The 13,576-nt window shown below is 45.7% G+C and overlaps 1 pseudogene; it reads left to right on the top strand.

Annotated features, from left to right (window-relative positions):
* The first annotated feature begins 10,856 nt into the window (after positions 1–10,856).
* Positions 10,857–12,060, top strand: LOC113130139 (uncharacterized; annotated as a pseudogene).
* The last annotated feature ends 1,516 nt before the right edge of the window (positions 12,061–13,576 follow it).

The raw sequence follows: 13,576 nt of genomic DNA, 5'->3' as shown, positions 1-13,576 counted from the left end.
CATTTGTATTTATTTATATCAGTACCAAAACTGAACTGCCTAATTCTGCAAAACACTACAGAGGACAAATAGTTACAGTGATAATAACTTCACTATAATAAAAATAACTATATAATTACATTACAAAATACAAATTAGACTTTGTAGTAGACTACAAGATTTGTGTGTTATGGCACCTAATGAAAATATAGTTATATTGTAGTTGTATAGTTTGGGCTCCCTACATTCTTACACTGGATATATTCTGCAGCTTGCTGGAGGGGTCAGGCTGCATAATCATTTCCAAAACTTTGGTACGAGTGAAGCCACTACTCATGGTGCTTGCTGCTCTTCTCACCAGGAAATGACCAGCAGGATGACATGCCAGTGTTTTAATCCACTTACCTTGTTTTGGTTTAGTCTGTACTTCTCCCCATCCATCAAAAGGCAGCAGGTGCATAAACACACTTAATTTGTTTTTGTTTGTTCAATGTAGAGTCTTTGTTCTCTGAGAAAATCAGAATATGTACCTCAGCTCCTCAGACACCTCAGGGTCAACACGCAAGGTCACACACACACATAACCACACACACACACACACACTATAATTAGTGTGAATGCAGATTCAGTAGCATCATTGAAATAATACAGATTAATTTTTTTATTTGTGTTTCTGACCCCATTTTTCATACCATCAGGAGCAGCAGAGTCTTGTCTTTCATAAAATCACAACATTTTTTCAATAAGAGTCACGGTCTAGTCGTGGTCAGTCAGAGTTTGAGGGGGTTATTTTAGATTAATCTGTCTAACAGACTGTAAACAGGTTACATCTCCATGGTAACCAGAAAATGCACACAGACATTCATACATACACACACACACACACACATATACATATACACATATACACAGACACCCATGGACAGACATATTGACACATACAGGCACACACATACATTCATATTTCATATCGCTGATATGAAATAACAGCAATGTTTCATATCACACTGAAATGACAATAGAGGCAACCTTGAATCTCCAGTTTTGTATCTTAAGTAGTGCCCAAAGCAGTAACAAGAAAACAAGCTCAGTTGCTTGATCAACCAATCAATATTAAGCAAGGTCACAGTTCACAGGCTTTACAGTAACTCTCTCAATGACAATTCGCAGGCACAAAACTAATTCCCCTAATTTAACAAGCGATCAGAAAATACCACAAAAATCCAGAGTGGCAGAAAACAAGCAGCTTGAACGGTGACTGTCATTATGGTAGATATACTCTGACAACATCTGCTGGTCTAATCCCATGGCATCAATCATTTTTGAATGGACTAATCATCAGGCACCACCTGTTTTCATGTACATTTTATTAAATATTGTTCTGGTATTCCATAAGTCATAGGTCTTGTCCACTTGGAGTCAAATGTATTTATTTATGTTAAATTAGTGGTTAATACACAGTTTGTCATGGCCCTTGTTCTCGTTTCCTTAAGAGTAAGAATAAGAGTTCTATTTCATCCCTACTGACCACCAGAGGCGGTGCTTGAAGCACTGGATGATCATCCTTGCACATGCGCAGGCCGAGTATTAATAAAAACAAAGTCACCTGTGACCTTCTGGTGACGCCTCGGTGACCTGGTGAAGCTATAAGATCACGTGACACCGGAGGCTCAGTCCCTTTTGTCCTTCTCGTGCACAGGTTTGCTGAGTGTGTGTGTGGTTATCATTACATGCCACTACTTACTTGCATTTGCTTGTCGCTAGTACCCTCGTGACTGTATTACAGTGGGAGCTGTGGGTGCATCTTGCCCTCCAGGGGCTGCGCAAGCTAAATTAATATTATAATATACCCAGAGCAGGTAAGTAATTTTCTGTTGTATTTATATATTGGCCGTAGCGTGTACTGCTCTGCCAATTATGTTGAGTTGAGTGTTTTTCCTAGTTGGTGACGATCATTTTCATCCCCTCTCCCAATCTGTGGTTTTGTGTTGCTTTGTGTAGCCGTGTACGGCTTGCCTAAGTTAGTTATGTGCATTGCCAGGCTTGGCCTTGTTTATCTATGATATCGGCAGTGACCTTTTACTGTTCGCCTTGATTTAACCTTCTAATTATTATTACCGATTGTTTCCGAATCATCAGTGGCGTTTTTCGGCTCGACCTGATTTCGGAAGCACAGAGTAATTCAATTCAATTCAATTCAATTCAATTTTATTTGTACAGCGCCAAATCACAATACAAATCATCTCAAGGCACTTTACAAAAACTAAAACTAAAAACCCAACAATTCCCTTATGAGCAAGCACTTAGCGATGGTGGAGAGGAAAAACTCCCTTTAACGGAAGAAAAAACCTCCAGCAGAACCGGGCTCAGTTTGAGCGGCCATCTGCCTCGACCGGTTGGGGTGAGTGGATAGAGCAGAGAGAAAAGAACAGCAACAACAAATAGACACTGCAGGTTGGTGGGACCAGTAACTGCACATCAGGGGGGGTTAGGGTAGGGGAGCTCAGTGCACCGATGGTCCTCGGGCAGTCTAGGCCTTTAGCAGCATAACTAAGGGATGGTTCAGGGTTGCCTGAAGCCAGCCCTAACTATATGCTTTGTCAAAGAGGAAGGTTTAAAGTCTAGCCTTAAAAGTACAGAGAGTGTCTGCCTCCTGAACCCAGGCTGGGAGCTGGTTCCACAGGAGAGGAGCTTGATAACTAAAGGCTCTGCCTCCCATTCTGCTTTTGGAAACTCTGGGAACCACAAGTAGACCTGCACTCTGAGAGCGAAGTGGTCTATTGGGATAATATGGTACTATGAGGTCTTTGAGGTATGAAAGAGCTGGATTATGAAGGGATTTGTATGTGAGAAGAAGGATTTTAAATTCTATTCTATATTTTACAGGGAGCCAATGAAGAGAAGCCAATATAGGAGAAATATGATCTCTCTTGCTAGTTCCTGTCAGGACTCTGGCTGCGGCATTCTGGATTAATTGGAGGCTGTTTATGGAGATATTGGGACATCCAGATAGTAATGAGTTACAGTAATCTAGCCTTGAGGAAACAAATGCATGGACTAGTTTTTCTGCATCATTTTGAGACAAGATGTTCCTAATTTTGGAAATGTTGCGCAGGTGAAAGAATGCAGTTCTAGAGATTTGTTTTATGTGTGAGTTAAAGGACATGTCCTGGTCAAAAATAACTCCAGGCCAGGGTTATGGCATCTAGAGTAGGTATAATTTGAGAAAAGTTATTTCTGAGATATTTTGGCGCAAATATAATGACTTCTGTTTTCTCCGAGTTTAAAAGTAAAAAGTTACTGGTCATCCAGGCCTTTATGTCAGTTAGACAGGCTTGAAGTCTGGTTAACTGGTTTAATAGATAGATATAACTGAGTGTCATCTGCATAGCAGTGGTAATTAATAGAGTGCTTCCTAATGACATATCCTAAAGGAAGCATGTACAGGGTGAACAGAATCGGTCCTAGCACGGAGCCTTGTGGAACTCCATAACTAACTATTGTTCGTGTGGAAGGTTCATCATGAACATGAACAAACTGGAATCTGTCCGATAAATAGGATTGGAACCATTTTAACGCTGTTCCTCTGATACCAGTCACATGCTCCAGTCTCTGTAATAAGATGTTGTGGTTAATGGTGTCGAATGCTGCACTAAGGTCTAGGAGGACAAGTATTGAAACAAGTCCATTATCTGAGGCTAAGGGAAGATCGTTGGTAACTTTCAACAGTGCTGTTTCTGTACTATGATGTGCTCTAAATTCTGATTGAAAATCTTCAAATAGTTCATTCCTGTGTAAGTGGTCTGATAGCTGCTTAGCAACAGCTTTTTCTAGGATTTTAGAAATAAATGGCAGGTTGGATATTGGTCTATAATTAGCAAAGACTCCTGGATCAAGACTAGGCTTTTTGAGTAAAGGTTTGATTACTGCAGTCTTAAAGGCCTGTGGTACGTAGCCTGATACTAGAGATAAATTTACCAAGTCCAATAAAGATGAGTTCATTAATGGCAGGGTGCCTTTAAGCAGTCTAGACGGGATGGGGTCTAAGAGACACGTTGATGATTTCGATGAAGCAACTACTGATGTAAATTCAGAGAGATCTATGGGAGAGAAGCAGTCTAAACATAACTGAGGTCCTACAGATGATTCAAGAGCTACTGTAGTAGAAGATTCATTTATTGCAGGTATAGGAAGCATCTGCTGAATTTTATCTCTAATAGTTGTGATTTAATTTGTAAAGAAACTCATAAATTCATCACTGCTGAGAGCCAAGGGAACACTGGGCTCAACAGAGCTGTGACTTTTTGTCAGCCTGGCTACAGTGCTGAAAAGAAACCTGGGATTGTTCTTATTTTCCTCTATTAGGGATGAATAGTATGCAGTTCTGGCTTTACGGAGAGCTTTTTTATATGTTAGTAGACTGTTTTTCCAGGCTAGAAAAATTTCCTCTAAGTTTGTGGAACGCCACTTCCTTTCCAGCCTTCGTGATGCCTGCTTTAAGGTATGAATATGTAAATTATACCATGGGGCTAGTCTTCTCTGATTCACTAACTTCTTTTTCAGAGGGGCCACAGAATCAAGCATTTCACGCAGTGAGGTTACAGCGCTGTCAACAACATGATCAATTTGGTAGGGAGTGGGATTGAAGCAGCTGCCCTCCACTATGTTTATACTTGGCATAGATGTAAATAAAGATGGAATCATTTTCTTAAATTTATTAACAGCGTTGTCGGATAAACATCTGCTGTAGTGGAATTTTCTTCCAAACGCTGCATGATCCATCATTTTAAATTCAAAAGTTATTAAAGAATGATCTGACAAAACAGGATTTGGGGGAAAAACTATTAGATGTTCAATTTCGATGCCATAGGTCAGAACAAGATCAAGGGTGTGATTGAAACAGTGGGTGGGTTTATTAACATTTTGAATGAAACCAATTGAATCTAATATAGAATTAAATGCAATGCTGAGGCCGTTATTTTCAACATCTACATGAATGTTAAAATCTCCCACTATAATAACTTTATCTGATCTAAGCACTAAGCACTTCTCTTAGCCTCAGATAATGGACTTGTTTCGATACTTGTCCTCCTAGACCTTAGTGCAGCATTCGACACCATTGACCACAACATCTTATTACAGAGACTGGAGCATGTGATTGGTATCAGAGGAACAGCGTTAAAGTGGTTCCAATCCTATTTATCGGACAGATTCCAGTTTGTTCATGTCCATGATGAACCTTCCACACGAACAAAAGTTAGTTATGGAGTTCCACAAGGTTCTGTGCTAGGACCGATTCTGTTCACCCTGTACATGCTTCCTTTAGGATATATCATTAGGAAGCACTCTATTAATTACCATTGCTATGCGGATGACACTCAGTTATATCAATCTATTAAACCTGTTAACACAAACCAGTTAACCAGACTTCAAGCCTGTCTAACTGACATAAAGGCTTGGATGACCAGTAACTTTTTACTTTTAAACTCGGAGAAAACAGAAGTCATTATATTTGGGCCTAAAAATCTCAGAAATAACTTTTCTAAAATTATAGCTACTCTAGATGGCATAGCCCTGGCCTCCAGCACTACTGTAAAAAACCTTGGAGTTATTTTTGACCAGGACATGTCCTTTAACTCACACATAAAACAAATTTCTAGAACTGCATTCTTTCACCTGCGCAACATTTCCAAAATTAGGAACACCCTGTCTCAAAATGATGCAGAAAAACTAGTCCATGCGTTTGTTTCCTCAAGGCTAGATTACTGTAACTCATTACTATCTGGATGTCCTAATATCTTAATAAAAAGCCTCCAATTAATCCAGAATGCCGCAGCCAGAGTTCTGACAGGAACTAGCAAGAGAGATCATATTTCTCCTATATTGGCTTCTCTTCATTGGCTCCCTGTAAAATATAGAATAGAATTTAAAATCCTTCTTCTCACATACAAATCCCTTCATAATCAAGCTCCTTCATACCTTAAAGACCTCATAGTACCATATTATCCCAATAGACCACTTCGCTCTCAGAGTGCAGGCCTACTTGTGGTTCCCAGAGTTCTCAAAAGCAGAATGGGAGGCAGAGCCTTTAGCTATCAAGCTCCTCTCCTGTGGAACCAGCTCTCAGCCTGGGTTCAGGAGGCAGACACTCTCTGTACTTTTAAGGCTAGACTTAAAACCTTCCTCTTTGACAAAGCATATAGTTAGGGCTGGCTTCAGGCAACCCTGAACCATCCCTTAGTTAGTTATGCTGCTATAGGCCTAGACTGCCCGAGGACCATTGGTGCACTGAGCTCCCCTACCCTACCCGCCCCCCCCCCCCCCTTCTCTCCGACCTCATGTATATTCCACCATTGAATGTTACTAACCTTGTGCTCTCTCTCTCCCCTAGTTTGTGCTCTCTCCCTCCCTCTCTCTCTCTCTCTCTCTCTCTCTGTACCATCTGCAGGTGTCCCTGGTCCTGGAGCTGTTTATCGCTGATGTGCAGTTACTGGCCCCACCAACTTGCAGTGTCTATTTGTTGTTTATTGTTGCTGTTCTTTTCTCTCTGCTCTATCCACTCACCCCAACCGGTCGAGGCAGATGGCCGCCCAAACTGAGCCCGGTTCTGCTGGAGGTTTTTTTCTTCCGTTAAAGGGAGTTTTTTCCTCTCCACTGTCGCCAAGTGCTTGCTCATAAGGGAATTGTTGGGTTTTTAGTTTTAGTTTTTGTAAAGTGCCTTGAGATGATTTGTATTGTGATTTGGCGCTATACAAATAAAATTGAATTGAATTGAATTGAATTAAATCAGTTAGGAAGTCTGGAAATTCAGTTAAAAACTCTGAGTATGGGACAGGTGGATGGTACACAGTGACAAGTAGAACTGGTTTTTGTGTTTTCCAGTTTGGATGTGAGAGACTAAGAGTGAGGCTCTCAAATGAGTTATAATTGTTCTGAGAATTCAAGTTTAATAATAAGTTTGAGTGGAAGATTGTAGCTACTCCTCCACCTCGACCTGTGCTTCGAGGAACATGATAATTTTTATGACTGAGGGGGGTTGATTCATTCAGACTGACATATTAATCCTGCTGTAACCAGGTTTCAGTAAGATAAAGTAGGTCAATTTGGTGATCAGTTATCAAATCATTTACTAACAAAGATTTAGATGAAAGGGACCTAATATTTAATAGTCCACATTTGACAGTTCTGTTTTTCTGTTCAATAAGAGGAGTGGTCTTAATTTTTATTAAGTTTTTATGAATAACTCCTCTTCTGTTAACTTCTGATTTATTTGATTTATATGTTCGAGGGGCAGACACAGTCTCTATGTGGTTTGAGGGGGGCGGCGGCTCTAAGGAAACTGCAGAGAGGCGTTTTAGACTGAGTCCCCGCCCTGGATTGTCAGTCTTTAGGTCGGCTAATAAACTCGGCCAAATTTTTAGAGATGAGAGCTTTTAGTGATTCGCTTACCCGGAGAGCAACACCAACCAGTGTTGCAGGCTGGCCTTGTTGATCGTCAGCCGTATTTTTTGAGTCGACAGTGACGCTTCCTGCTCGACCCAACTCTCTGAAACGGTGTTTCCTTACCTCACTCCAACTTAATATATATTTCATTATCGCACAATGCTTGAATCCTTGTGCTGTAGGACCTGTTTTCAGCCCCTCGAACCTGAAGATGGGCATGATTTATGTCCTTCCTGTCTTGGTGTGGACCATCTCAAGAAAGCACTCTCTGACAACGCATGTACCAACTCTAGTATTTTGCCCCGGTCCGTACGGGCAGCCCGCTTGGCTGCATTTCAACAGCCTACTGACTGGTTGGCGGATGGGCAGTTGAGCCTGTTGCCATCGGGCCAGACTGCGGTTTTAAAGCGTACCGCTGCTGTCATGTCCCGGAAACCAAGTTTCCGGTTCTGGGCTTTTAGTTTGTAGGGACAAAGGGAAGTACTTGGGCATTTCTTTTCTGAACTTGAATTGATTGCTGATTTGTGTCACCTGCGGACCTTTGCTTAAATAGCAGGGATCATGAGGACACAGATTGCCGGATTGTTTGTTACCATTACTCCCGTGAGCATTCACGCTTCGGCAGTATATGCTCTGTTGTTTGATGTCTGCTTTGATCGGAGGAATCTCCAGCTTACGGCAAGTGACCTTTTCATTCTTTTTCGGTGTCTGTTGTATACTCTTCTCGAGGAAGCCGGTTAGCGCCCGGCACTACTGGAGTTCGGAGGAATCGCCAGTGTGACCAGCGTTTTTCTTCTGTTTGCTCAAGAGGATACGGCTCGGAGGGGCTAACTCTTGTGCACTGTACTGTCGAAACCCCGGAGAGGATTAGACTTGGCGAGGTGGACGCTTTCTCTCTAGTGGATTACTTATATGACTGTTCGTTGACACTAAGCAGGCACCTACCGAGATCTCCGCTCCAGAGGAGGTTCAGGTGCGAGTACTGACTCTGTTACGGTGTCTTTCCTTTATTAACCTGGTTCTCTTATCTGTTTCCTGTTTTCTGAGCCTGGAGAGAGCCCGGCCTCTCACAGGCCACGGAGGGAACCATACACCGTCAGATATTGCTCTGCGGACCCAAGACGGACATCTCACCTCCATCTCCGAGGACCAGCCTGGCTGTACCGGTACTGGCCGTCGGAGAAACCACCACCTACCGACTCATCTAGGATCATCACTCATCACCATTGGCCTTCAACCACTTCCCACATTTCATTCATTGTACTCTATCTAATAAACCTTGGTATACTCTGCTTCGGTGTCCTGGGTACTTGTGTTAGATGGGGTCGTGATCCATACAATTTGATACACAAATCATGACAGCTGCAGCGGGAGCGTCCGTTCCAACTAAGCAAACGAGGACGGAGAGCTCTGGAAAATTGTCTGCTCAGGTGGACCATCTCACTACGGAGTTGGCTCAGATGAGAGCCCTCCTCCAGAATAGTTGCCTCACAGCAAGAAGGTCGTGGGTTCGCAACCCGGCCTTTCTGTGTGGAGTTTCCATGTTCTCCCCGCTTGCGTGGGTTTACTCCGGTTTCCTCCCACAGACCAAAAACATGTATGTTAGGTTGATTGGTGAATCTAAATTGCCCGTAGGAGTGAGTGTGAGTGTGTGAGGTTGTCTGTCTTTGTGTGTCTCTATGTGGCCCTGCAACGGTCTGGTGACCTGTCCAGGGTGTTCCCCTGCCTTTCACCCGAGAGAGAGCTGGGATAGGCTCCAGCAGATCCCCGTGACCCTGGCTTTCAGGAAAAAGCGGGTATAGAAAATGGATGGATGGATGGATGGATGGTGACCGTGGGACCACTGTCTGTGAAGAAGACGCCATCTCATTGGCGGCATCTGATACATATTTTCATGAAGGTCCAGTAGCTATGAGCTCTAGGACTTCAGAATCAGGTTCCCATGCCTCTACCAGTTCTCAGGGTGGCGGGCATGAATCTGCGGCTTCGGCCATCCGTACGACTCTTGCCCGCTTGCAGCTGGACATTCCACAGGCACAATCAGCTACTTCCAGTGCCTTCTTTAGGCAGCAGGATGCCGTGTCATGCTTTGCTGTTACCCCTTCGGAGGAATATGTGAAGGAACTACATGCCTGTTGGACAGACACTAAGGCATTTTCACATCCTACATCGGATGGACGGACTTTGGCGTCAATGCAGGACGCTCCAAAATTTGGATTGGGCCATATGCCAGCAGTTGAACCGACTATAGCCTCTCTGATTGTGGCCCCAGATGAGGCTTTGAGGACTAATGCCAGGTGCCCACGACCGCAATGTCGTATTACAGATGACCTGCTATGCAAGTCATACGATGCGGGGGCACGTATGGGCCGTATTGGAAATTCCCTTTCCCATTTGCTTTTGGGTCTCTCAGCCTCAATGGAGACCTCTCCAGTCGATGCACAGACGCATAGTTTGGTCGACGCTTCCCTGCAGGCCTTTGCGTTTATGTCCAGGGAGCTTGGATGTCTACTCTCCACGCTGACGCAGGCTCAACGTCAGGTATGGCTGGCACAGTCACCCCTGACGGAGGCTTGCAGAAAGACCCTGAGGAGCGTTCCTGTAGTCCCAGGGGAACTTTTTGGTGCTGCTGCGCTCAAGGCTCTGGAGCGTACAGCCCAGGCTACACGCTGGCTGGTCTTCACTGGCGGACCCCTCTGCATACTGGTAATATTTGTGGAACCTCAGCGACCGGTGGTCAGACCAGCCCATAACCAACAAAACCAGGTCCGGGCTCCGACCTCGCGTCTTCCTCAGGCAGTACCACCTGCTCAGCATCCCCCCAGGCCCTCCAAGGGCCAGCGGGCCCGACACTGATACGGCCGGGCCGGTAGTCGGATATTTTACCCCGGAACAACTCAGTTACCGGGCCATTCACACCCCAGATGCCTGGGTGCTGTCCACCTTGTCTCAGGGATACCACTTACAATTCCGACACCGGCCCCCCATTTCTGGCCAGGTCAGGATGACTATCATCCACGATCTGGCAAAGGCTTGGGCACTGAGTCGAGAAATCTCTACCCTGCTGGCCAAGGGTGGTATAGTGCCTGTGGACCCCCTGACAGATCCAGGGGGCTTTTATTCAATATATTTTCTTGTACCAAAAAAGACAGACGATCTACGCCCGATTTTAGACCTGAGAGGTCTGAATCTGTTTTTAAAGGTGATTCCTTTCCACATGTTGAGCACCAAGGAGGTGCTGCAGGCAATTTCCCCAGGCGATTGGTTCACTTCCATCAACCTGAAGGATGCCTACTTTCAAAAGCAACCTGACTCCCTTGCAGGAAGCGACCTTTATTGGAATCACTCTGAACACTGTCACTATGGCCGCTTGCCACTCACAGCAATGCGTCAGCAATATTCTGGAAATGCTCTCTGCATTCCAACATGGCGGGATGTTGCCTTTCATCTGCTATCTTCGCCTCCTGGGCAGATTGACAGCTGCTGCCAGTGTAGTGCCTCTCGGGCTGCTTTCGCTGCACCCCTTGCAACGGTGGCTGAACAGCCTGCACCTAGACCCCACAAGACAAGCGCACAGATGCAGAATGCTGCAAGTGTCGTCTCAATGTCTCACATCCCTGTCGCAGTGGAGAGGCATAACATACATTATAAAAGGGGTTCCCCTAGGTGCTCTTCCCTCTCGGAGGGAGCTTGTCTATACAGATGCATCTCTCACGGGCTGGTGAGCAACATGGCAAGGGCGAATAGCACAAGGTACGTGGTCCCCACAGCAAAAAAGAGAACACATCAATGTACTGGAATTGATCGCTGTGCGGTTGGCCCTACAGCACTTCCTCCTAGATCTGCGAGGCAGGCATATCTTGGTGCGGTCCGACAACACCACTGTGGTCTATCATATCAACCACCTCGGAGGGACCAGACTGATGAAGCTGATGCTGTGGACTCAAGAGCTGCTAACTTGGGCAGCTTCTCATTTTCTCAGTCTGAGAGCAGTTCATATTCCAGGGACACAGAACCAGGTAGCGGATTTCCTGTCCCGTCAGACACCGCTACCGGGGGAATGGAAACTCCACCCAGAAGTGGTGGAGTACATTTGGGAAGTTTACGGCAGAGCAGAGGTGGACATTTTTGCCTCAAAAGAGAGAGCACACTGCCCTCTCTGGTTTTCCCTGACAGACAGCAGCAGCCCACTGGGCCAGGACGCACTAGCGCACCACTGGCCCGAGGTTCTCCTTTATGCCTTCCCTCCACTTTCACTAATATTCCCAACACTCCTGAGAGTCCTTCAGAAAGGACACAGACTGATCTTGGTGGCTCCCTTCTGGCCAGGGAGGACTTGGTTTCCACTGCTGCGCAGACTCTGCTGCGGCTTGCCAAAACGCCTCCACTTCAGGAGAGATCTCCTATCCCAGCTGGGGGGCCGGGTACTACATCCCAACGCCGATCGCCTCCAGCTCTGGGTTTGGCCACTGCAGGGCCCGGCACTTCCTTTTCAGAGTACCTTGGGGAAGTAGGTCATACGATAAGTAATGCACGAGCACCGTCCACACGTCTGTTGTATACCAACAAGTGGAAATTTTTTGATAGATGGTGTCGCGGCAAGGGACTGGATCCTGTACGCTGCCTGGTCTCATACATCCTAGCTTTTTTTCCAGGAACTCCTTAATCAGGGACATTCTCCATCTACTCTGAAAGTATATGTCGCTGCAATTTCCTGTTGGCATGATGAAGTGGACGGTGGTACCATTGGCCGTAGCAAGCCCGACGACTGCACCAACCTAGGCGCCCCATAGCACCAACATGGGATCTCTCATTGGTGCTTAATACCGTGGTGCTTAATACCCTGGGATCTCTCATTGGTGCTTAATACCCTGCGGGGCCCCCCATTTGAGCCCTTGGCAGACGTAGACCTTAAATGGCTGTCGATGAAGCCGGCATTTCTTTTGGCGATTGCTTCAGCAAAACGTGTGGGAGAACTGCACGCACTATCAGTACTGTTGTCGGTGGAACCCTGATGGTTCAGGAGTCACACTCTGGCCCAATGCATCATTTATTCCTAAGGTGGCTTCATCAGTTGGCCACGTTCATCCACTGCAGCTTGCTCGTTTTGACACAGGGACCCCGTCTGAACCACTGTGCCCTGTTCGTGCGCTAGAGAAATATATTACCGCAACGGCAGCTGTTTGGAAATCTGATGGACTATTTGTGTGCTTTTCAGGCCCTCGCAAAGGTCAGGCACTCTCAAAGCAACGCCTTGCACACTAGGTGTTTAATGTAATAACCCAGGCTTATGCCTCACAGAGTAAGCTACCACCACCTGGAGTGAGGTGCCATTCTACTAGGAGCCTTAAAACCTCGTGGGCTGCAATGAATGGAGTACCTCTGGATATCATATGCGAGGCGGCATCCTGGACGTCGACGGACACCTTTGCCAAATTCTATAGGGTGAATGTGGTTACACCCCAGCCATTAGAAGGGATCCTGCGACAGCACCCTTCTTCATTCTAGTGAGATGGCTACGATTCTAAGGTCTAAGGATTCCTCGTGACCATGTTGGTATAAGTCATCCAGTGCTTCAAGCACCGCCTCTGGCGGTCAGTAGGGATGAAATAGAACGAGAGTTACGACTGTAACTGCGGTTCTATGAATTCCAGATGACCGCCAGAGCACTCGGTCCCTCAGAATCCTCGTGTTTTCACGAGAAGAGTACGGGACTGAGCCTCCGGTGTCACGTGATCTTATAGATTCACCAGGTCACCGGGGAGTCACCGGAAGGTCACAGGTGACTTTGTTTTTATTAATACTCATCCAGTGCTTCAAGCACCGCCTCTGGCAGTCATCCGGGATTCATAGAACAGCAGTTACAGTCGTAACTCTCGTTCTGGACTCCAGCCCTGTTCTTTTGTTCATTGCCGGATCGTACTGTTCACATTCTGTTAGCAATCTCTGAACTTACTGTGAACTGACCTGTTCCATCTGAGTGGCTTCACTTTCCTGAACCTCCTTGGTTTCATCCTGGTTCCTGAGTTTGGTGTCTCCTGATCCTGTTCCCCTGTGAGTAGGTCACTCTCCCCTGAATCTCTTCCTGTTCCTTTGTTCCATGTCGCCAGACTCTCCGTTCGCTGGTTCTGCTCCTGTGTACCTGGATTCTCTG

Source organism: Mastacembelus armatus, chromosome 22 (genome assembly GCF_900324485.2).
Source record: "Mastacembelus armatus chromosome 22, fMasArm1.2, whole genome shotgun sequence".
In the NCBI taxonomy this organism is placed as follows: Eukaryota; Metazoa; Chordata; class Actinopteri; order Synbranchiformes; family Mastacembelidae; genus Mastacembelus; species Mastacembelus armatus.
Note: the sequence above shows the minus strand (reverse complement) of the source record. Positions and strands in the feature narration are given on the sequence as shown.